General features: G+C 45.0%; 1 long non-coding RNA gene across 1 annotated transcript in view; it reads right to left on the bottom strand.

Annotated features, from left to right (window-relative positions):
* The window catches only part of LOC126101098 (uncharacterized), a 102052-nt gene that overhangs the window by 14157 nt on the left and 61682 nt on the right, over window positions 1-26213 (bottom strand). The window contains exon 2 of the long non-coding RNA XR_007522260.1: window positions 8080-8280. This is a non-coding gene — a long non-coding RNA (uncharacterized LOC126101098). The remainder of the gene's footprint in view (window positions 1-8079; window positions 8281-26213) is intronic.

The raw sequence follows: 26213 nt of genomic DNA, 5'->3' as shown, positions 1-26213 counted from the left end.
ACACGTCTGGATAAGACTCTTGACAGGTGACACGTACGTAAGCATCCTGTCTGATCACCTACATTGCCCGCATCTCGTGGTCGTGCGGTAGCGTTCTCGCTTCCCACGCCCGGGTTCCCGGGTTCGATTCCCGGCGGGGTCGGGGATTTTCTCTGCCTCGTGATGGCTGGGTGTTGTGTGCTGTCCTTAGGTTAGTTAGGTTTAAATAGTTCTAAGTTCTAGGGGACTAATGACCATAGATGTTAAGTCCCATAGTGCTCACAAGGGAACATCCCCATCGCACCCCCTCAGATTTAGTTATAAGTTGGCACAGTGGATAGGCCTTGAAAAACTGAACGCAGATCGATCGAGAAAACAGGAAGAAGTTGTGTGGAACTATGAAAAAATAAGCAAAATATACAAACTGGGTCGTCCATGCGTAAGATAGGCAATATCAAGGGCAATGTGAGGCGAGGAGCTCCGTGGTCCCGTGGTTAGCGTGAACAGCTGCGGATCGAGAGGTCCTTGGTTCAAATCTTCCCTCGACCGATAATTTTAACTTTTTATTTTCAGTTTATGTGAAAAACTCTTATGTTTTCATCACTTTTTTTGGAGTGTTTATTACATCCACAAGAAAACCTAAATCGGGCAAGGTAGAAGAAACTTTTCACCCATTCGCCAAGTGTACTAGTTAGGTGAGTCGACAACATATTCCTGTCATGTGACGCACATGCTGTCACCAGTGTCGTATACAAAATATCAGACGTGTTTTCCTGTGGAGGAATCGGTTGACCTATGACCTTGCGATAAAATGTTTTCGGTTCCCATTGGAGAGGCACGTCCTTTCGTCAACTAATCACACAGTTTTGCGGTGCGGTCGCAAAACACAGACACTAAACTTATTACGGTGAACAGAGACATCAATGAACGAACGGACAGATCATAACTTTGCGAAAATAAAGAAAGCAAAATTTTCAGTGGAGGGCAGATTTGAACCAAGGACGTCTCGTTCCGCAGCTGTTCACGCTAACCATGAGACCACGGCGCTCCTCACCTCACATTGCCCTTAATATTGCCTATCTTACGCATGGACGACCCAGTTTGTATATTTTGCTTATTTTTTCATAGTTCCACACAACTTCTTCCTGTTTTCTCGATTGATCTGTGTTCAGTTTTTCAAGGCCTATCCATTGTGCCAACTTATAACTAAATCTGAGGGGGGGTGCGATGGGGATGTTCCCTTGTCAGAGCCATTTGAACTATTTGAATCACCTACATCCATTCACGTCCATTGTGCATTCCGACGGACTGAGGCAATACCAGCAGGACAGTGCGACACCCTACACGTCCAGAATTGCTACAGAACGGCTCCAGGAATACTCTTCTGAGTTTAAACATTACCGCTGGCCACCAATATCCTCTGATATGAACATTATTGAGCATATCTGGGATGCCTTGCAAACGTGCTATAAAGAAGAAATCTCCACCCCCTCGTTCTCTTACGGATTTATGGACAGGCCTGCAGGATTCATGGTGTCAGTTCCCTCCAGCACTACGCCAGATATTTGTCGAGTCCATGCCACGTCGTGTTGTGGCGCTTCTGCGTGCTCACGGGAGCCCTACACGATATTAGACAGGTGTACTAGTTTTACTGGATTTTCATTGTAGTTGAATTACGTGATTTTTCGTGTAACCGAAATTTAACAAATTGCTTTCAGTATTCACGCGGATTACCTCACACTTCTTATTGTTTAAAGTCAATTATCACTTTACGCACCACACACATACCTTGTGCAGGCACACAGTTTGATTAGGATCTGCTTCTGGGTAATAGCATAAAGTCCATTAAAACCTAGAAATATGGAACCGATTTTCGAACCCGTCGATAGCACTAGTTACTTCGTGTGAATAAAGTGCAAGCTGTGTTTCACAGGAACGGTATTTTCTGAATCCGTGCTGACTGTGTCAATTTTTTCGAGCTATTTCATAATCTTCTAGTAGAGTATGTGTTCTAAAACGCAACTGTAAATTTAAGCCAGCGATATGGGTCTGTAATATATCCGATTACTTCTATTTCCCTTCTTCAGTGTTGGTGTGACCTGTGGAGCTTTCCAGTCTTTGGTATGGATCTTTCGACAAGCGAGGGGCTATATATGAGTGTTAAGTATTAATTTATTGAATTAGCATACTCCGAAAGGAACCTGATTGGTATATTACTTGGACCGGAATATTTGACTTTGTAAGGGATTTCAAAAATGGTTCAAATGGCTCTGAGCACTATGGGACTTAACATCTATGGTCATCAGTCCCCTAGAACTTAGAACTACTTAAACCTAACTAACCTAAGGACATCACACAACACCCAGTCATCACGAGGCAGAGAAAATCCCTGACCCCGCCGGGAATCGAACCCGGCAACCCGGGCGTGGTAAGCGAGAACGCTACCGCACGACCACGAGCTGCGGACCTGTAAGGGATTTATGCTGCTTCGCTACACCGAGGAGATCTACTTCTAAGTTACTCACCTTAGCAGCTGCTGTTGGCCGGCCGCTGTGACCGAGCGGATCTAGGCGCTTCAGTCCGGAACCACGCGGCTGCTGCGGTCGCATGTTCGAATCCTGCCTCGGGCATGGATATGTGTGATGACCTTAGGTTAGTTAGGTTTACGCAGTTCTAAGTCTAGGGGACTGATGACCTCAGATGTCCCCTAGTGCTTAGAGCCATTTGAACCAGCTGCTGCCGGCCATTGTGGCCGAGCGGTTCTAGGCGCTACAGTCTGGAACCGCGCGACTGCTACGGTCGCAGGTTCGAATCCTGCCGCGGGCATGGATGTATGTGATGTCCTTAGGTTAGTTAGGTTTAAGTAGTTCTAAGTTCTAGGGGACTGATGACCTCAGACGTTAAGTCCCATAGTGCTCAGAGCCATTTGAACCATTTTTTGAACCAGCTGCTGTTCATTCAAATTCTGGAATATTAACTTCGTCTTCTTTGGTACAGGAAAACCGTGTTTAGTAACTCTGCTTTAGTGGTACCACTATCGCTAATTCAAGGTGTTTCAAAAAGAATATACGTGTTAGAAAGTATTATATTGTGAAAACTATAGATTGCTACTCCACGGCACCGGTTATTGGAGGAACGACTACATTGTTTCGTTTATATTCGTTGGCGCTAGATGACGGTTGTCTTCTATTTGCTTGGTTACCATCATAAATTGCTGCAGAAATCATTTTTGTGTTCTCGAGTTTGGGAAGTGTAATCTCGTGATTACAGTGATAAGACGTTTCACGCTTAGGTACAAAACTGATCCTCCGAATGAATGGCAAATTCGCAGATGCTATCGTTAGCTTGTAGATGCAGGATGTGTATGTAAAGGAAAGAGTACTCGTCCCCTTCATATTTCCGAGGAAAATGTCGTACGAATTCCAAGCGCTTTCCAACGTAGTCCTACAAAATTAACTCGCTGTGTCAGTCGGGAGCTACAGCCGCCTATAACAATAATGTGGCGTGTTTTGAGACGCCGACTGGTTATGAAGCAATACTAGGTACCATTATTACAGGCTCTACGTCACGACGACAAACGCAAACGTGTGGCATTTTCTGACGACTTTCTGATCCTTATTGACAGTGATAACTCTTACTCACAACGCATCATGTTCACTGATGTAGAAATTTTCCAGCTTAGTGGGAAAGTAAACAAGCACGGTGTTAGAATTCTGGACATACAGAACCCACATGCACGCACCGAACATGTACCAGATTCGCCGAAAGTCAATATATTTTTGCGATATTTCATTCATCCGTTTACGGCCCATTCTTCTTTGATGGAAACATGGTTACGGTCAGTAGTATCTTGTCGAACGAGGACAATTTCATTCCTGAACAAGACAGGGCACCCCGAGCCTTTGGATTGCTATCAGTCGGCGACACAGCACTTTCCAGCTGGCATCCACTGTCACCGGATTTGACGCTCTGTGACTTCATCATTAAGGACAACGTTTATGCGCCAACATTACCACAGAACCTAGAAGAGTAGAAGAATCGAATCAGTACTGCCATAACACCATACGTGCTTATCCAAGTACGGGAGGAATTCGACTATCGATGTGATACTGTTCGTGTCGCTGTTGAAGGACATATCTGTAATCTAAACTTGAGGGATTCGTAAATAAGTGTTCCAAGTTTCATAGTTGTATGTCTTACAGTTTAATACACTACTGGCCATTAAAATTGCTACACCACGAAGATGACGTGCTACAGACGCGAAATTTAACCGACAGGAAGGGGATGCTGTGATATGCAAATGATTAGCCTTTCGGAGCATTCACACAAGGTTGGCGCCGGTGGCGACACCTACAACGTGCTGACATGAGGAAAGTTTCCAACCGATTTCTCATACACAAACAGCAGTTGACCGGCGTTGCCTGGTGAAACGTTGTTGTGATGCCTCGTGTAAGGAGGAGAGATGCGTACCATCACGTTTCAGACTTTGATAGAGGTCGGATTGTAGCTTATCGCGATTGTATTTTATCGTATCGCGACATTGCTGCTGCCGTTGGTCGAGATCTAATGACTGTTAGCAACATATGGAATCGTTGGGTTCAGGAGGGTAATACGGAACGCCATGCTGGATCTTAACGGCCGCGTATCACTAGCAGTCGAGATAACAGGCATCTTATCCGCATGGCTATAACGGATCGTGCAGCCACGTCTCGATCCCTGAGTCAACAGATGTGGACGTTTGCAAGACAACAACCACTTGCACGAACAGTTCGACGACGTTTTCAGCATCATGGGCTATCAGCTCGGAGACCATGGATACGGTTACCCTTGACGCTGCACCAGAGACAGGAACGCCTGCGATGGTGTACTCAACGACGAACCTGGGTGCACGAATGGCAAAACGTCATTTTTTCGGATGAATCCAGGTTCTGTTTACATCATCATGATGGTCGCATCCGTGTTTGGCGACATTGCGGTGAACGCACATTGGAGTCGTGTAGCCGCGCGGTCGTAGGCGCTGCATTCATGGACAGTGCGGCAGGTCCCGGCGGAGGTTCGAGTCCTCCCTCCGTCATGGGTGTGTGTGTTTGTCCTTAGGATAATTTACGTTAATTAGTGTGTAAGCTTAGGGACTGATGACCTTAGCAGTTAAGTCCCATAATATTTCACTCACATTTGAACATTTTTTTGGAGGCGTGTATTTGTCATCGCCATCCTGGCGTATCAGCCGGCGTGATGGTATGGGATGCCATTGGTCACACGTCTCGGTCACCTCTTGTTCGCAATGACAGCACTTTGAACAGTGGACGTTACATTTCAGATGTGTTACGACCCGTGGCTCTACCCTCCATTCGATCCCTGCGAAACTCTACATTTCAGTAGGATAAGGCACGGCCGCATGTTGGAGGTCCTGTACGGGCCTTTATGGATACAGGAAATGTTCGACTGCTGCCCTGGCCAGCACATTCTCAAGATTTCTCCCCAATTGGAAACGTCTGGTCAATGGTGGCCGAGCAACTGGCTCGTCACAATACGCCAGTCACTGCTCTTGATGAACTGTGGTATCGTGTTGAAGCTGCATGGGCAGCTGTACCTGCACACGCCATCCTAGCTCTGTTTGACTCAATGCCCAGGCGTATCAAGGCCGTTATTACGGCCAGAGGTGGTTGTTCTGGGTACTGATTTCTCAGGTTCTATCCACCCAAATTGCGTGAAAATGTAATCGCATGTCAGTTGTAGTATAATATATTCGTCCAATGAATAGCCGTTTATCATCTGCATTTCTTCTTGGTGTAGCAATTTTAATGGCCAGTAGTGTAGATAGTTGCGTTCGAAATACATATATATATATATTTTGAAACACAGTGTATTACGGAGCGAGGTGGCGGCGTGGCTAGCACATTGGCCTCGCATTCGGGAGGAGGACGGTTCAGTCCCGCGTCCGGCCATCCTGATTTAGGTTCAAATGGCTCTGAGCACTATGGGACTTAACATCTATGGTCATCAGTCCCCTAGAACTTAGAACTACTTAAACCTAACTAACCTAAGGACAGCACATAACACCCAGCCATCACGAGGCAGAGAAAATCCCTGACCCCGCCGGGAATCGAACCCGGGAACCCGGGCGTGGGAAGCGAGAACGCTACCGCACGCTGATTTAGGTGTTCCGTGATTTCCCTAAATCGCTCCAGGCAAATGCCGGGATGGTTCCTCTGAAAGGGCACGGCCGACTTCCTTCCCCATCCTTCCCTAATCCGATGAGACCGATGAGCTCGCTGTATGGTCTCCTCCCCCAAACAACCCAACCCAACCGTGTATTACTATTGGTATTGCGCAGTTTAGTAATGATCGTGTCTTGCCGCTGTTGTACTTACAGACCAGAATCTCTCTGATTTTTCTGGCAACTTCCGAGATAGAGTTTGGTTCTAGAAACTAGTAAAAGCGTCATTAGCGACAATGATGCAAAGTGTGAGCTTCGTCGAAACTCCACGAGCTAGTCTTGTTATTTGCACGTGATCTGTCAGGCGACGAACGGAAGCGCCTGCGAAGCGACAACGCAGACGGGGGACGCGAGCGCATGAGGCTGTTGGCACCGCGCGACGTCAGACCCGTGTCCCGCTCCCAGACAGCGCAGCCGACCTCGACCACCTTGTCGCGGCTGCCGACAGCAAAGCGCACTCCCAGGCCGCTGTCCTGTGCAGAGGCCAGCTGGGAGCCGGCCGACCGTCCTGTGTCCGGGCTCTCAGCGGCCGCTCTTATCTCGTCTCCGTTCCGCGAGTCAGTTGCGTTCGCCGGGTCTCGCTGTCTGTGTCGACAGCGTTTAGATTACGAGGGAATAGGCGTGTCGAACGGGTGAGGCCACAGCGTTGCACAACACGGTTTGTCGATGTCACAAGGTTTGTTGTATATCACGACAAGATTTCTAAATTCGACACCGCTACGTGTCGCCTCCTTTCAAAACACTAACCATTCCGTTCAACTGCTCTTCTAAGTCCTTTGCTGTCTCTGACAGAATTACAATGTCATCGCCGAACCTCAATGTTTTTATTTCTTCTCCATGGATTTTAATACCTACTCCAAATTTTTCTTTTGTTTCCTTCACTGCTTGATCAATGTACAGATTGAATAACATCGGGGAGAGGCTACAACCCTGTCTCACTCCCTTCCCAACCAACAAAAGCAAAACGAGGATAATGGAATGTAGTCGAATTAAGTCGGGTGATGCTGAGGGAATTAGATTAGGAAATGAGATACTTAAAGTAGTAAAGGAGTTTTGCTATTCGGGGAGCAAAATAACTGATGATGGTCGCCGTAGACTGGATATAAAATGTAGACTGACAATGGCAAGGAAAGCGTTTCTGAAAAAGAAAAATTTGTTAACATCGAGTATAGATTTAAGTGTCAGGAAGTCATTTATGAAGGTATTTGTATGGAGCGTAGCCATGTATGGAAGTGAAACATGGACGATAACTAGTTTGGACAAGAAGGGAATAGAAGCTTTCGAAATATGGTGCTACAGAAGAATGCTGAAGGTTAGATGGGTAGATCACATAACTAATGAGGTACTGGATAGAATTGGGGAGAAGAGGAGTTTGTGGCACAACTTCACCTGAAGAAGGGATTGGTTGGTAGGACATGTTCTGAGGCTACAAGGGATCACCAACTTAGTATTAGAGGGCAGCGTGGAGGGTAAAAGTCGTAGAGGGAGACCAAGAGATGAATACACAAAGCAGATTCAGAAGGATGTATGCTGCAGTACGTACTGGGAGATGAAGAAGATTGCACAGGATAGGGTAGCATGGAGAGCTGCATCAAACCAGTCTCAGGACTGAAGACAACAACAACAACAACAACAACAACAACAACATCTTCAGGCCCCATATGCACCTCTCAAAAATAATCGATATTGGCATACTGGGGCCATACGTTTACGTTTCTGGATGTCGTGAATTCGTTTTTGAAGTGCTTCCTTCGAAAACTTGCCTGCATTCCACTGTCCATTCTTTCGGACATTTCCCAAAGAACAGACACTGCACATGTAGTAGTGATAAAACAGGAATGTCTTGAGACGAGAGGATGCGCACGGGCTGCAGCACTCACCCCTGGATGTGGTACTGGTACTGGTCGTGCAGGTGGTGGAGATGGTGGTGGTGGCGCTGGTGTCGGCTGGCCCAGCTGGTGGCTAGTCTGGCCCTGGGGATCAGCTGTCTGCGGCGCTGCAGGTGCAGCTGCTGTCCCGCCTCCTGCAGCTGTCCCACCTCCTGCAGCTCAACCTCCGCCTGCTGCTGTTGCTGCTGTTCTCTGCAACAAAATACGGCGCCTCCTAAGTCTCGCTGTACCAGGGGCAATCGAACGAAAACTGGACACCGGCAGCAACGGTACCTTGGAATGCTTCCATTCAACACACACGTCAAGACTTTTATTCCACTGAGAGACTAGACGATCAATAAAAGTTTCGTAGAAAGCGATCGGCCGCTGACAGGTCAGCAACTGCACCAACTCTCGCACTTCATTGTCCAACTGAAACTAACGTCCACTCATGTCTTTCTTCATGTCGTCAAATATGTGAAAATCACGCGGTGGAAGGTCCAAGCTCTACAGAAGATGTTGCAGTGCTTTCGAAGCAAACCGCCGAAGCGTAGTTTTGGTCAGATTGGTAGTGTGAGGGCAGGCATTATCGTGCGGCAGTATGATGCCGACCGGCAACATTCCGACAGCCTGAAGGCAAACGCCATCAAAGAAATCCAAGCTGTTCACACAAGTTCCTGCAAGATCATGAGAACCTTCTCTTTCAACTGCAGGGGCCCTGGCTTTACAGTCATCATATTCGGCTACAAGAAGCCCTCAGATTTAGTTTTAAGTTGGCACAGTGGATAGGCCTTGAAAAACTGAACACAAACCAATCGAGAAAACAGGAAGAAGTTGTGTGGAACTATGAAAAATATAAGCAAAATATACAAACTGAGTGGTCTATGCGCAAGATAGGCACCATCAAGGATAGGGTGAGCTCAGGAGCGCCGTGGTCCCGTGGTTCAAGTCTTCTCTCGAGTGAAAAGTTTACTTTCTTTATTTTCGCAAAGTTATGATCTGTCCGTTCGTTCATTGATGTCTCTGTTCACCGTAATAAGTTTAGTGTCTGTGTTTTGCGACCGCACCGCAAAACCGTGCGATTAGTAGACGAAAGGACGTGCCTCTCCAATGGGAACCGAAAACATTTGATCGCAAGGTCACAGGAAAACACATCTGATATATTCTATACGACACTGGTGACGGCATGTGCGTCACATGGCAGGAATATGTTGTCGACCCACCTAACTTGTACACTTGGCGAATGGGGAAAAAGATTCTTCTACCTTGCCCGAATTAGGTTTTTTTTTTTTGTGGATGTGATAATCACTCCAAAAAAGTGATGAAAATATAAGAGTTTGTCGCATAAACTGCAACAAATGAATGCAACGGTTTCACAGTCGCACAGTTTTCCCTGTGCTCTGTCAAAACATGTGTTTTTAACGTTTTCAAATTTTTCTGTGTGTAGGCCGTCAAATCCTGCATATGTCCAAGCAAATGTGAACTTGTCCTGGAATTTTGTCAGCGAAGTTGATTATGTGTGAGTGCCTGAATTCTGATAATTGACACACGATCACGTAAACAATACTGCTCAGTATACCAGTGCAGCTTCGCAAAATCGTAGAATCTTTTCACAAAGTATTTCACTTACCGAAAACCAAACACATCTAACGGTTACACAAGAGGTGTACAACCTGGAGGAATGGTAATCACGTCTACTCCCGCACTAAAATTGTCTGAAAATAAAAAATTAAACGGAAGACCAACGAAGCCCCTCTCGTTCCGCAGGTGCTCACTCTAACCACGGCGCTCCTGAGCTCACCCTATCCTTGATGTTGCCTATATTGCGCATTGACTACTCAGTTTGTATATTTTGCTTATTTTTTCATAGTTCCACACAACTTCTTCCTGTTTTCTCGATTGATCTGTGTTCAGTTTTTCAAGGCCTATCCACTGTACCAACTTATAACTAAATCTGAGGAGGGTGCGGTGGGGAGGTTCCCTTGTTAGAGCAGTTGACAAAAGCAACTGTTGGAAGATGACGTAATTTGGTGTGAGGTACAGGTGACAGATGGTTTATTCGGTACGTGTATCGTGAGAAAGACCGCCTAAATTGTGGTCCTTCCTCGTGATTGGATGCTGTGTTCGGAAGTAGTCCCCAGATTGCTAAACTTTTGTTAGTAATATTAGAAAAACTAAACAGTGAATTTACTTTCATCTCATGTAAATGCATTTCTCAATAGCAGGCTATCATTCCATTATTTCAAAAATGCTAATTATCAGCAGAATAATAAACAACTGCTAAACGAAAAGGCAGACGAAGCACTTCGGGTATTTTCGGGTAGCGCCTAATGTGGAGGGCGGATGAGATGGTTTTAGCAATCTCTGAGTTTTTGGACGTGTAATTGAGAACTAATTTGATAGTAATTACGCAAACACGCAGTTAATTATTTTGTTTATTCTCTGTTTATTCTCTGGAAATTATTTGTGATTCACAAAGTGGACTATAACCGTGCAGTTTCTCGTATTCTGCTAATAAAAAGCGAGTAGCATGCGTTTCAAACAAAGCAAATCAAAATTTAAGTATGTACACAATACTAGCTTGTCGCTAGCAGTTTATTGCAGCCTCAAGATAACGGATTCACGACGTGCGTGCTGTTTTCTGCGCAGGGGACTTCTACTATAGAAAACTGCACATTGGTGAACATTATTCCGAACTTATGCATTCCAGTCTGGGTAGTGGAAGCTACTCGCGTGTACTACAATCTTCGTACAAATGAAATCAGTGACACGTCTTCTGTAGGAACACAGAAGTAGTATGAAGGAAGGAAGCCGGCCTGGGTGGCCAAGCGGTTCTAGCCGCTACAGTCTGGAACCGCGCGACCGCTACGGTCGCAGGTTCGAATCCTGCCTCGGGTATGGATGTGTGTGATGTCCTTAGGTTAGTTAGGTTTAAGTAGTTCTAAGTTCTAGGGGACTGATGACCTCAGAAGTTAAGTCCCATAGTGCTCAGGGCCATTTGAACCATTTTTTTTCTCACACAAACCCGGCCCATTTTGTATGATTATTTTTAATACCTCCTACCTGGCGTTTGCGAAGCGCAAAAGGCAGCCCTTATATTTGTAGACTTTTGTCTATCTTATTCTCTTTGTTGAGGCTTAAGCTCCTACTTACTTGGAATTATTTGATTTAACGTTTGTATTTAAATTGTTCCCATATGCTGATTCCATATATTCACTTGGATCTTTTCATTAACATTAACACTTGAGTTATGCTTACCAGTTCAGTGATGAATTCAGTTCTTATATTAAATTTTCCCAATTTTATTTTTAATTGGGTGACGACCACAGAAAAATTTTGTGGCACACGAAACTTGCAGTTTACTGCAGAGTTCCACACTGGCTAGCTTCCTCCAGTTTCTGTTTGCAAATCACTCTGCAGATAACCATTCACCTGTTAATACCCACCGGACGAGGTGGCGCGGTGGTTAGCTCACTGGATTCGCATTCGGGAGGACGACGGTTCAAACCCTCGTCCGGCCATCATGATTTAGGTTTTCCGAGGTTGGTTCAAATGGGTCTGAGCACTATGGGACTTAACTTCTGAGGCCATCAGTCCCCTAGAACTTAGAACTACTTAAACCTAACTAATCTAAGGACATCACACACATCCATGTCCGAGGCAGGATTCGAACCTGCGACCGTAGCGGTCGCGCGGTTCCAGACTGTAGCGCCTAGAACCGCTCGGCCACCCTGGCCGGCAGGTTTTCCGTGATTTCCCTAAATCGCTTCAGGCAAATGCCGGGATGGTTCCGTTGAAAGGGCACGGGCGAATTCTTTCCCCACCCTTCCGTAATCCCACGGGACTGATGACTTCGCTGTTCGGTCTCCTCCCACAAATCAACCAACCATTAATAACCATTTACCAGTGATGGGAAATGCCGTCAAGGAAACATTGGGATAACAGAGTAATATGCCATTAGAATAGATAGGGCATACCAAGTTAGCTACTGTGGAACTTCGATTTCCTGGCGTTCCCTGGTCACATCCAAACTACAGGGTTATTACAAATGATTGAAGCGATTTCACAGCTCTACAATAACTTTATTATTTGAGATATTTTCACAATGCTTTGCACACACATACAAAAACTCAAAAAGTTTTTTTACGCATTCACAAATGTTCGATATGTGCCCCTTTAGTGATTCGGCAGACATAGAGCCGATAATCAAGTTCCTCCCACACTCGGCGCAGCATGTCCCCATCAATGAGTTCGAAAGCATCGTTGATGCGAGCTCGCAGTTCTGGCACGTTTCTTGGTAGAGGAGGTTTAAACACTGAATCTTTCACATAACCCCACAGAAAGAAATCGCATGGGGTTAAGTCGGGAGAGCGCGGAGGCCATGACATGAATTGCTGATCATGATCTCCACCACGACCGATCCATCGGTTTTTCAATCTCTTGTTTAAGAAATGCCGAACATCATGATGGAAGTGCGGTGGAGCACCATCCTGTTGAAAGATGAAGTCAACGCTGTCGGTCTCCAGTTCTGGCATGAGCCAATTTTCCGCGGGCTACGCGTGAAACTTGCCCGCACGCATTCAACCGTTTCTTCTCTCACTGCAGGCCGACCCGTTGATTTCCCCTTACAGAGGCATCCAGAAGCTTTAAACTGCGCATACCATCTCCGAATGGAGTTAGCAGTTGGTGGATCTTTGTTGAACTTCGTTCTGAAGTGTCGTTGCACTGTTATGACTGACTGATGTGAGTGCATTTCAAGCACGACATACGCTTTCTCGGCTCCTGTCGCCATTTTGTCTCACTGCGCTCTCGAGCGCTCTGACGGCAGAAACCTGAAGTGCGGCTTCAGCCGAACAAAACTTTATGAGTTTTTTTCCGTATCTGTAGTGTGTCGTGACCATATGTCAATGAATGGAGCTACAGTGAATTTATGAAATCGCTTCAATCATTTGTAATAGCCCTGTAAAGCGTGCAGAAATTTCCATTTTGTATTATGTAGGACTAGTCTGCTTCGTAGCTGCGGTTTCCAGACAGAGTGCCTCCACTCAGCAAACACCCTCGACAGTACCGATACTCAGGGTGTATACGACTCGGGACAGGGAGATTCTGGAAAAACCAGGGAATTTTGGCGACCGGGAGAAAACCGGGAAAAACACGGGAATTTTTTAGAATTCCGGGAATTTTTCATTGTTTTAGTTATCTGTTAAATTTTTGTGATTTTGACTGATAAGAACCAACACTCTAACAAAGGATATTACTGTATACCACTTTTGCAGAATAATACTGCAGCAATAAAACATGAACGAGAGAGAAAAAAAAGGAAAACAAGGCTTAAGTCGCAAAGGAAATGCGCCATATACAACAACAAAACACTGTGCTCATACAAGCGTCTGCCAACCAAAGTGTGTCAAACGCTTTAGGAAGAATATGCAGTGCATCCTAAAAACAAATTGGCTCCGATGAGCGTAACGTGACAGCTGTTTACATTAGACTCATTTTAGCAGTTGCAGGCGGGCTCTTGCGCGTGCGCAGTTGAGTCGCGTGTGAGTAGTACCCCAGATAACGTAACATCTTATACCTTCTCCCGCTTCTGGCTACAGATGTGTGGCTTTGCGCCACTATCTAAATTGCTCCAGTTCGGAAATATCGCAGATCCGGGGCTCATGCACAGAGCAGTCTGAGTTGAGTTGTAGAGGGGAGGTGGGTAGTGTCCACGTGACCTGTGTTTACGTTTAGTGATTTTGCTGTTTCGTCTTCGGTTATTGCTCTCACATTAAATGAAAACAAAAAGGATTTCTGTGGCCGGGAGCTACCAAATGAATTAAAATACGTTCGCATAATTACGGAAGGCTAAAATATGTTGTTAATTTCAGGTTTTATTTCCACCTTTCTGACAGTTAAGCATTAATCGCCTAGCAGAACAATGAAGTTATTTTTGCCTGTTTGCTAAAGAGATTTGGCTTTCGTTAATCTTTTGCGCTGAGGCAGTCAATTTATTTGAAACGAAGTGTTTAATTTAACACTGTTGGCTAGTTTCAACTGTTCGCTGCATTTCAAGTGCACGTCTTCCATTTTCTAGCTCGTATGGCATTATGCCATAATAAAGAACCAAACATGAGATAATAAGAGTACTGGCACTCAAGAAAATTTACGTCCCAATCTGGACATACGATTGTGCACTTTAAGCCGAATTATGCATTTTAGTATTGTTCACGAAATTCCGATGCTCTTGAAGTAGCCTTTGATAGTCAGCAGCTCGTGGTCGTGCTGTAGCGTTCTCGCTTCCCACGCCCGGGTTCCCGGGTTCGATTTCCGGCGGGGTCAGGGATTTTCTCTGCATCGTGATGACTGGGTGTTGTGTGATGTCCTTAGGTTAGTTAGGTTTAAGTAGTTCTAAGTTCTAGGGCACTGATAACCATAGATGTTAAGTCCCATAGTGCTCAGAGCCGTTTTGAACCATTTTTAGCCTTTGATGTCTTGTTTCTTTTATGACATAATGCAAGATCTTTTAATGTCTTACACGTACGAACATGCGGGCTTCCTGCGTCATCGTAGCTGCGCAGGCGCAGGCGCAGAGACGCCCGCTATCTGGCGCTCTCTGGCAACTGCTGAAACGAACCAATTTCTAGCAGGTCACGGGACAATATTGGGAATGGTGGTTTGAAAAGTGTTACTTTCAAAGTAAATTTCCTTTTACGCAAGATGAACTATGTGCGAGAATGTGAGATGCATTTCTTAGATCACAGAGCGTTTGACTCTCGTTCAAAAATCTACTCTTTGAGGACGACCATCTAGAAGAATTTCGAGCCCAGAAGATCAGACATTTACGTCGTTATTAAAAATTTTACTCGCACATTTGTGTGATGTTTCTTAAAGGATAACACGCGCAAAAAGATCAGCATTATATGTAGAAGCTTAGCTTCTCTTGCAGCTCATTAATCTTCGAGGCGAATATTATTTGTGAAAGCTTTGTTTTTATTGTAGCAACACTGTCTATTAATTTCCACCAGTAACTTTTCTTTTTTGAGTGTTCGCGCTACTTAAGAGTGATCTTGCTATTGGTTGAATACAACACGTGTCCTATGCTGTCATCAGCTGGCGAGATCACGTGACATGAGCTATGACTGACTTACAAAAGCGTCGCAATTTCGATTTCATTGCTTCGGAAAGTAACATGCAGTGTTCGGTGGAATTCGAAGTTATACCTCCGTAACAAGAAAAAAATGCAGCGTACATGTTGCTGCACATCACAGATCTTTCCAAAACGTGTTTTTTTCCTCCCTGGGTTTCGTTTTCTATAGTGCCGACAAATTCTACGTCTGTGTAGAAAATCGTGAACATTCTAAGGATTGATAAGTTTTACAGCGCCGAGGAAAAGTGTACTGTCACTTAACACGGAAAAAGTGTATTTTCAACCGGGAGAAAGTATATTTTCAACCGGGAAATCCGGGAGGAATTTTTTTTTTCCTTGTCCATGTATACACCCTGAACTGCAAGGGCGCCGCAGTCGGTACTCGCTCAACGGCGACAGGCAAAGCAGCCGAATCCCAGAGAAGAGGCAGTCACTGTTTGCCCTCCGCAACGTTCACGGCGCTAGCGGAAGTCGAGCTGCCAGCCCTGTGGTCGTTGCGCGTTGCCGACAGTGGATTCCTCGGAACTTGGCCCAGGCGCGACTGCAATTGCCGGGGAGCTTGGCTGAGATAAAGCACGTTACAGTGAAAAACAGCTTCCTTTCCTTTTGTCAACCAGTGTGGAAACAGCTTCTCTGACGATTGTTCGGCGAAGTAATTTCGTTTCGATAAGCTTGGCGTACATTCAGTCTTCCGAGAACAGTAGTTTAGAGTGACACAATCCCGTATGTGTGGAAGCCATTCCGAATCATTCCGGTAATGGCGAGAAATCTTTCTTTGTTACGCGAGCGTATATCTTACTAAAGTTTGAGAAAAGGAATCTGAACGCTGTCCTGTGAAACAGCGATTCGTGAAAGTCTGCGAACGCTGACTTCCGGTCAGAGAAGCTTATTTTAATGGTAGATTTTGGAATGAGTGGTTCTTAATACTGTACGAGCGATTATGCCCCGTAGACTAGCCCTTAAAATCGGTAGTAAGTGCTTCTCTTTCTGCGAACCTGAAGTTTCGTTACAAGACCTCCTTTGAGCAAACGGGACGCATCTACATCTACATCCATACTCCGCAAGCCACCTGACGGTGTGTGGCGGAGGGTACCTTGAGTACCTCTATCGGTTCTCCCTTCTATTCCAGTCTCGTATTGTTCGTGGAAAGGAGGATTGTCGGTATGCCTCTGTGTGGACTCTAATCTCTCTCATTTTATCCCCATGGTCTCTTCGCGAGATATACGTAGGAGGCAGCAATATACTGCTTGACTCCTCGGTTAGCCGGCCGCGGTGGTCTAGCTGTTCTAGGCGCGCAGTCCGGAACCGCGCGACTGCTACGGTCGCAGGTTCGAATCCTGCCTCGGGCATGGATAGTTAGGTTTAAGTAGTTCTAAGTTCTAGAGGACTGATGACCACAGATCTTAAGTCCCATAGTGCTCAGAGCCATTTGAACCATTTTGACTCCTCGGTTAAGGTATGTTCTCGAAACTTCAACAAAAGTCCGTACCGAGGTACTGAGCGTCTCTCCTGCAGAGTCCTGCACTGGAGTTCATCTATCATCTCCGTAACGCTTTCGCCACTACTAAATGAACCTGTAACGAAGCGCGCTGCTCTCCGTTGGATCTTCTCTATCTCTTCTATCAACCCTATCTGGTACGGATCCCACACTGCTGAGCAATATTCAAGCAGTGGGCGAACAAACGTACTGTAACCAACTTCCTTTGTTTTCGTATTGCATTTCCTTAGGATTCTTCCAATGAATCTCAGTCTCGCATCTGCATAACCGACGATCAACTTTATATGATCATTCCATTTTAAATCACTCCTAATGCGTACTCCCACATAATTTGTGGAATTAACTGCTTCCAGTTGATGACCTGCTATATTGTAGCTAAATGATATGGGATCTTTCTTTCTGTGTATTCGCAGCACATTACACTTGTCTACATTGAGATTCAGTTGCCATTCCCTGCACCATCCGTCAATTCGCTGCAGATCCTCCTGCATTTCAGTACAATTTTCCATCGTTACAACCTCTTGATATACCACAGCATCATCCGCAAAAAGCCTCAGTGAACTTCCAATGTCATCCACAAGGTCAATTATGTATATTATGAATAGCAACGGTCCCACGACACTCCCCTGTGGCACACCTGAAATCACTCTTACTTCGGAAAACTTCTCTCCATTGAGAATGAAATGCTGCGTTCAGTTATCTAGGAACTCTTCAATCCAATCACACAATTGGTCTGATTGTCCATACGCTGATACTTTGTTCATTAAACGACTGTGGGGAACTGTACCGAACGCCTTGCGGAAGTCGAGAAACACGGCATCTACCTGTGAACACGTGTCTATGGCCCTCTGAGTCTCGTGGACGAATAGAGCGAGCTGAGTTTCACACGATCGTCTTTTTTGAAGTCCATGTTGATTCCTACAGAGTAGATTTCTAGTTTCCAGAAAAGTCAGTATACTCGAACATAATACGTGTTCCAAAATTCTACAACTGATCGACGTTAGAGATATAGGTCTATAGTTCTGCACATCTGTTGGACGTCCCTTCTTGAAAACGGGGATGACCTGTGCCCTTTTCCAATCCTTTGGAACGCTACGCTCTTCTAGAGACTTACGGTACACCTCTGCAAGAAGGGGGGCAAGTTCCTTGGCGTACTCTGTGTAAAATCGAACTGGTATCCCATCAGGTCCAGGGGCCTTTCCCCTTTTGAGCTATTTTAATTGTTTCTCTATCCCTCTGTCGTCTATTTTGATATCGACATGTCGTTATCATAAAACACCCTGCTCACTCGACCAGTCGCCGTATTTTGTCCAGTGACATTTTAATTGCACTCTTTAATTACTAAAATTATTGCAGGGGGCAGCTACACTGAAGAGCCAAAGAAACTGGTACGCCTGTCTAATATCGTGTAGGGCCCCCATGAGCACGCAGAAGTTCCACAACACGACCTGGCATGGACTCGACTATTGTCTGAAGTAGTGCTGGAGGGAACTGACACCTTGAATCCTGCAGGGCTGTCCAGAAATCCGTAAGAGTAAGAGGGGGTGGAGATCTGTTCTGGACAGCACGTTGCAAGGCACCCCAGATAGGCTCAATAATGTTCATGTCTGGGGAGTTCAGCGGCCAGCGGGAGTGTTTAATCTCGCGAGAGTGTTCCTGGAGTCACTCTGTAGCAATTCTGGACGTGTGGGGTGTCGCATTGTCCTGCTGGAATTGCCCAAGTCCGTCGGAATATGCAATGGACATGAATGGATGCAGGTGATCAGACATGATGCTTACTTACGTGTCACCTGTCAGAGTCGTCTTTAGTCGTATCAGGTGTCCCGTATCACTCTAACTGCACACGCCCTGCACCGTTACAGACTCTCCACCAGCGTGAACAGTCCCCTGCTCACATGGAGGGTCCACGGATTCATGAGGTTGTCTCCATACCCGTACAAGTCTGTCCACTCGATACAATTTGAAACGAGACTCATCCGAGCAGGCAACATTTTTCCAGTCATCAGCAGTCCAACGTCGGTGTTGACGGGCCCAGGCGAGGCCTAAAGCTTTGAATCGTGCAGCCATCAAGGGTATTCGAGTGGGCTTTCGGCACCGAAAGCACATATCGATTATATTTCGTTGAAGGGTTCGCACGCTGACTCTTGTTGATGGCCCAGCATTGAAATCTGCAGCAATTTGCCGAAGGGTTGCACTTTTGTCACGTTGAACGATTCTCTTTTGTCGTCGTTGGTCTCGTTCGTGGAGGGTCTTTTTCCAGCCGCTGCAATATCGGAGATTTGATGTTTTACCGGATTCCTGATATTCACGATATACTCGTGAAATGGTAGTACGGGACAATCTCCACTTCATCGCTACCTCGGAGATACTGTATCCCATCGCTGGTGCGCCGACTTTGACACCACGTTCAGACTCACTTAAATCTTGATTACCTGCCATTGTAGCAGCAGTAACCCACCTAAAAATTGCTTCAGACACTTGTTGTCTTATATAGGCGTTGCCGACCGCAGTGCGGTATTCTGCTTGTTTAAATATCGCTGTATTTGAATACACGTACCTACGCCAGTTTCTTTAGCGTTTCAGTGTACAATACATACGCCCTTCGGAGCTCTTGGGGACTTCATATGCATCGGTGCGTAAATAATCGGTATCTGGCGAGGAATATGCTTGAAATTTGCTCTGCGATCACTTACCATCGCTAATATTTTCAGTTGCGCCCATTGTCTAGTTTATAGGGCAACTGTGCGTTTTTCTGCGATTTGCAGTCACATCGTCATCTCTGCGTGCGGCCAGTTAGCAGAGAAATTGCAATATATTTTGGAGGCACGGTACCGTTACAGTTAGTGCGGTGTTGTAAAATTCGCCCATTCGAACGTTGTGTCCGGCGTTAAGTCTGCTATTATTTTTAAAATATAAACCGACAGTTTTTTTCAGATGACGGGGCGTTGCCTGTGTCGACTGAACTGAAGCGTGACTCGTCGATAGAGATTTACTTTAAGCCCCACGAGCAGAACGCGGCGTCATACACACTGCCATCCATTATTAGGCCGCGCGATCGTTTCTCCCGCGTAAAATGAGGGCGCATTAATCCGGCGCCGAGCAGCGTAAATGGAGTGTGTTTCTGTGTGTCAGTAAACAAGCTTGATAAGCCGACACTTGCGACCGTAGTCGCTCTTGTCGCATGTGAACAACAGCAAACTTGCGCGCCTTGTCGTTGTCACCCGGAGCAGTGCTTTTTGTCATGTAGGGGGACTCGTGCAGAAAGCAGCAGGATGCACGATGGCATTGTGCCCTTCTCTAGGCTGCAGAATGTTGCAGCCTATTGTGGTGGCATGTAACGACGTCTGTGAATGGAACGGAAGGCGCGGCACGCTTTTTAACTTAGTTCGGGGTGCAACATGTAAGTGATGGTTTGCCTTTCCCATTTCCCTTTGCGCAAAAACTTTCGGCAAGCTAGGCCGTTAATTGTTAACTGTCAACTCTTAAATTACTTGTAATCTTAAAGTGCATGAAATTCGCTGTACGGTAGTCACCCAATACGTTTATATCCGTCAGTTATTATGCCCCGTAGAAGTTTGTTAACCTGAAAACCACTCTTCGGGCGGTACAGGACTGGCCAGAATGGGGTAGTGTCTCGTTATGCTCCTTTAGTTTTGAATGCAAGTGTGTTTAGAACTATATGTGTTTTTTTATGCTTTTCCCAATGTATCAAAATTATAGTAAAAAACAGGTAGACAGAAATTGGCTGTAATATCAATGGCAACGTCAGTTTCAGTCGTTTTATCTCCTGAAAATGGAATTTTTAAAAGCATATAAGGAGTTTAGAACTACTGATACCCTTGAGAGACCCAGCCCTAACAAAACTCTACTACCTGGTGAGCAAGATGTATGAGACAGGCGAAATACCCTCAGAGTTCAAGAAGAATATAATAATTCCAATCCCAAAGAAAGCAGATGTTAACAGGTCTGTAAATTACCGCACAATGCGTTTAATAAGTCACGGCTGCAAAACACTAACATTAATTCTTTACAGACGAATGGAAAAACTGGCAGAAGCCGACCTCGGGGAAGATCAGTTTGGATTCCGTAGAAATGTTGGAACACGTGAGGCAATACTGACCCTGCTCCTTATCTTAGAAGACTAAGAAAAGGCAAAACTACGTTTCTAGCATTTGTTGACTTGGAGAAAACTTTTGACAGTGTTGACTGCAATATTCTCTTTCAACTTCTGAAGTTGGCAGCGGTCAAATATAGGGAGCGAAAGGCTATTTAGCCGGCCGCAGGGACCGAGCGGTTCTAGGCGCTTCAGTCTGGAACTGCGCGACCGCTACGGTCGCAGGTTCGAATCCTGCCTCGGGCATGGATGTGTGTGATGTGCTTAGGATAGTTCGGTTTAAGTAGTTCTAAGTTCTAGGGGACTCATGATCTCAGATGTTAAGTCCCATAGTGCTCAGAGCCATTGGAACCATTTTGAAAGGCTATTTACAATTTACACACAAACCAGATGGCAGTTACGAGAGTCAAGGGGCACGAAAGGCAAGCAGTGGTTGAGAAGGGAGTGGCACGGGGTTGTTATTCAATCTGTATATTGAGCAAGCAGTAAAGGAACAAAAAAGGAAAAATTTGGCGTAGGAACTAAAATCCATGGAGAAGAAATAAAAACTTCGAGGTTTGCCGACGGCGTTGTAATTCTGCCAGAGGCAGCAAAGGTCTTTAGAGAAGTTGAACGGAATGGACAGTGTCTTGAAAGGAGGGTATAAGATGAACATTAACAAAAGCAAAACACAAGGATATCGGAATTTAGTCACATTAAATAAAGTGATGCTGAGGGAATTAGATTAGGAAATAACTGATGATGGTCAAAGTAGGATATATAATGTAAACTTGCACTGGCAAGGAGAGCCTTTCTGAAAAAGAAAAATTTGTTGATGATGTGATGATGATGTTTGGTTTATGGGGCGCTCAACTACGTGGTTATTAGCGCCCGTACAATTTCCCAACCTTTGCTCAGTCCAATTTCGCCACTTTCCTGGATGATGATGAAATGATGAGGACAACACAAACACCCAGTCATCTCGAGGCAGGTGAAAATCCCTGACCCCGCCGGGAATCGAACCCGGGACCCCGTGCTCGGGAAAAAATTTGTTAACATCGAGTATAGATTTAAGTGTCAGGAAACCGTTTCTGAAAGTATTTGTATGGAGTGTAGCCGTGTATGAAAGTGAAACATGGACGATAAGTAGTTTAGACAAGAAGAGAAGAGAAGCTTTCGAAATGTGGTGCTACAGAAGAATACTGAAAATTAGATGGGTAGATCTCGTAACTAATGAGGAGATACTGAATGGAACTGAGGTAAAGAGGAATTTGTGGCACAGCTTGACTAGAAGAAGGGATCGGTTGGTAGGACACGTTCTGAGGCATCAAGGGATCATCAGTTTAGTATTGGAGGGAAGCGTGGAGGGTAAAAATCGTAGAGGGAGACCAAGAGATGAATACACTACACACATTCGGGAGGATGTAGGTTTGCAGTAGTTACTCGGAGATGAAGCTTGCACAGGATGGAGTAACATGGAGAGCTCCATCAAACCAGTCTCAGGACTGAAGCCAACAACAACAAGGAGTTTGACATAACCAGATGAGTGTTGGAAGGACATGTTTGTAGCCGGCCGCGGTGGTCTAGCGGTTCTGGCGCTGCAGTCCTGAACCGCGGGACTGCTACGGTCGCAGGTTCGAATCCTGCCTCGGGCATGGGTGTCTGTGATGTCCTTAGGATAGTTAGGTTTAAGTAGTTCTAAGTTCTAGGGGACTTATGACCTAAGATGTTGAGTCCCATAGTGCTCAGAGCCATTTGAACCATTCGAACATGTTTGTAAAGCTTCAAATAATCTGTCTACAGAGTTGGCAAATCAGATGGGAAGTTTAAAAATATTTTCACTGCAGAGTAGCAGTCGTATTAATGGATTATCGTTACAGGAATGAACTGCAGAATGCTGTTGCAAGCATAGAAGAAAGAAAGAAAAACTAAAAATAAATAGATGTGCACAAAAACAAGGAAAGAGAGGCGATGACATACCTTCTACATCTACATTCTCCGCAAGCCACCTGACGGTGTGTGGCGGAGTGTACATCGAGTAACTCTATTGGTTCTCCCTTCTGTTCCAGTCTCGTATTGTTCGTGGAAAGAATGATTGTCGGTATGCCTATATATGGGCTCTAATCTCTGATTTTATCCTCATGGTCTCTTCGCGAGATATACGTTGGAGGGAGCAACATACTGCTTGACTCCTCGGTTAAGGTATGTTCTCGAAACTTCAACAAAAGCCCGTACCTAGCTACTGAGCGTCTCTACTGCAAAGTATTCCACTGGAGTTTTACCATCTCCGTAATGCTTTCGCGATTTCTAAATGTTCCTGTAACGAAGCGCGCTGCTCTCCGTTGGATCTTCTCTATCTCTTCTCTCAACCCTATCTGGTACGGATCCCACACTGCTGAGCAATATTCAAGCAGTGGGCGAACAAGTGTATTGTAATCTACTTCTTTTGTTTTCGGATTGCATTTCCTTAGGATTCTTCCAATGAATCTCAGTCTGGTATCTGCATTACCGACGATCGACTGTATATGATCATTCCATTTTAAATCACTCCTAATGCCTACTCCCAGATAATTTATGGAATTAATTGCTTCCAGTTGCTGACCTGCTATATTGTAGCTAAATGATAAGGGATCTTTCTTTCTATGTATTCGCAGCACATTACACTTGTCTACATTGAGATTCAGTTGCCATTCCCTGCACCATGCGTCAATTCGCTGCAGATCCTCCTGAATTTCAGTACAATTTTCCATTGTTACAACCTCTCGATACACTACAGCATCATCCGCAAAAAGCCTCAGTTATCTTCCGATGTCATCCACAAGGTCATTTATGTATATTGTGAATAGCAACGGTCCTACGACACTCCCCTGCGGCACACCTGAAATCACTCTTACTTCGGAAGACTTCTCTCCATTGAGAATGATATGCTGCATTCAGTTATCTAGGAATTCTTCAATCCAATCACATAATTGATCTGATAGTCCATATGCTCTTATTTTTTTCATTAAACGACTGTGGGGAACTGTATCGAACGCCTTGCGGAAGTCAAGAAACACGGCATCGACCTGTGAACCCGTGTCTATGGCCCTCTGAGTCTCGTCGACGAATAGCGCGAGCTGGGTTTCACACGACCGTCTTTTTCGAAACCCATGCTGATTCCTACAGAGTAGCTTTCTAGTCTACAGAAAAGTCATTATACTCGAACATAACACGTGTTCCAAAATTCTACAACTGATCGACGTTAGAGATATAGGTCTATAGCTCTGCACATCTGTTCGACGTCCCTTCTTGAAAACGGGGATGACCTGTTCCCTCTTCCAATCATTTCGAACGCTACGCTGGTCTATTACCTAATCCCATTAGAGGAAAAGCAACAGAAGAGTTGGTAAATTATATTTACCAAAGAATTATCGAGTGGTTCTCAGAGAATGAACTCTCCCTAAATTAAGAAAAAAAGCTCACTACATTTAGATCTGCACAACAAACAGTAATACCGACAATTGATATAATTCAAGAGCAGGAGTCATTAAGTAAGGCAAAATGCTCAAAATTTGTGGGTAATTCACGAAATCTTGAACTGGAACAAGCATATTACTGAGCTTTTCAGAGAGTTAAGTTCAAGTTCTTTTGCTCCTCGTATAATTGCTAATCTTGCAAACAAACGTATCAACCTCATGACATATTTTGCCTGTTTCCACTCAATAACCCCTTGTGGTATAATTTTCTGGGCAACTCATCACTTAGAAAGAAAGTATTGATCGCATAAAAGTGATCAGTAGGAAGGCATTAGGAGTGATCTAAAATGGAATGACCATATAAAATTAATCGTCGGTAAAGCAGATGCCAGACTGAGATTCATTGGAAGATTCATTGAAAGAATCATTGGAAGAATCCTAAGGAAATGCTGTCCGGAAACAAAAGCAGTATGTGGTGTTCACACACGAAGGTCATGAAGCTATCTCTTCAAGGAACTAGGCATTTTAACTCCGCCGTCACAATACATATTTTCGCTTATGAAATTCGCAATAAATAATCCATCACAATTTGAGAAGAACGCTGATGTCCATACCTACAACGCTAGAAGGAAAAATTGCCTCTAATACCCATTGTTAAAGCTGTCATGGCACAGAAAGGAGCTCCGTATGCAGCAATAAAATTTTTTGATCATTTTCCCAATAACATAAAATGTCTGGCAGGTAGCGAAACAGGTTTTAAATCTAAATCATTTCTCCTGGACAAATACTCCTATTCCGTTGACGAATTCCTACTCGACAACTGGTAGCCAGGAAAAAAGTAAAAAATTGAAAAATAAATAAAATTAAGTATAGTTGGATGTCTAGGATTGAAAATAATAAAGTGTTCATTAATGTTAATACTAATCATGTATAAATATCCTGTAAACTGACTCGTTCTACATCTTTCGATAAAAGAATCGTTCACATGATGTATGGAACGTGTATATATCTAACTAACTAGCTTGGCGATTATGGCGGTGAGCTGAGGAAAGGTTCCATTCTTCCACTGTTTTGGAGAGGCACAGCGTTGTTAATCCTGGCGTCATAGAACACATTTGACTCCATTATGTAATCACCGAAATATTACATACCATCTCAAACCGTGATGTGTCATTTCGCTTCCTCCTGCCGTTCTGGTTGATTCGCAAAATTTTTGACATTGCAGTTAACGATAGACAGCAGACGCACCTTAAGATAAAGAGGAAAAGGAAGAAAAGAAAGACTGCAGCGTGATATTAAGCGGGAAGCTTCCCAACTAATTCCGCTTGTTTAATGCAGCCGTGGCTTTTCTACCGAAGATATAACCATGCCGTCGACTGCCATTTGTCCGTCAGCTCTATGAAATGAAACGACGCGCTCCACCCAGACTGCTACAATTTTCCACTTTCTTGGTTCTCAGTCTGACCTCCCCTCCTTTCGCGCATCGCCGCATTTCTGAGAGCTCCAGACACCCCTCCCCCACCCCTCATACCCCCCCCCCCCCCCCGCTGGTATCGACGTTTGCACAGTACGGCTGGAGTTCTATATGGAGCTGTAATTTCTGTTACCAGCTCTCTCTCTCTCTCTCTCTCTCTCTCTCTCTCTCTCTCTGTCTCTCTCTTCTCTTCTCTTCTCCATCACCCAGTCCCAGTTCGGAGCTCGTTAAGCGCGGATGAAAGACCAGAACGCGGTTCGCTGCATTTTCCTACCTCCCTCAGCCGATTGCAAGCTTTTCAGCTCTTAAAAAATTTCCCTCGTTGATAAAAGCCTGCTTCGCGTACCGCGGAGTCATATCTGAACGTTCTGGCCGAACGTGATGTACAGTTCAGCGCATTTACATCTCGCGAAATTTGCTCGTTGTTTGCAGATGATTGGATTGCACTGTTCTGTTTTGGATTATTATGTTTAAACTTCTTACATACTGACGCT

This window comes from Schistocerca cancellata, chromosome 9, assembly GCF_023864275.1.
Source record: "Schistocerca cancellata isolate TAMUIC-IGC-003103 chromosome 9, iqSchCanc2.1, whole genome shotgun sequence".
Lineage (NCBI taxonomy): Eukaryota > Metazoa > Arthropoda > Insecta > Orthoptera > Acrididae > Schistocerca > Schistocerca cancellata.
The sequence above is the reverse complement of the archived record's forward strand: the minus strand, read 5'-3'. Positions and strand labels throughout refer to the sequence as shown.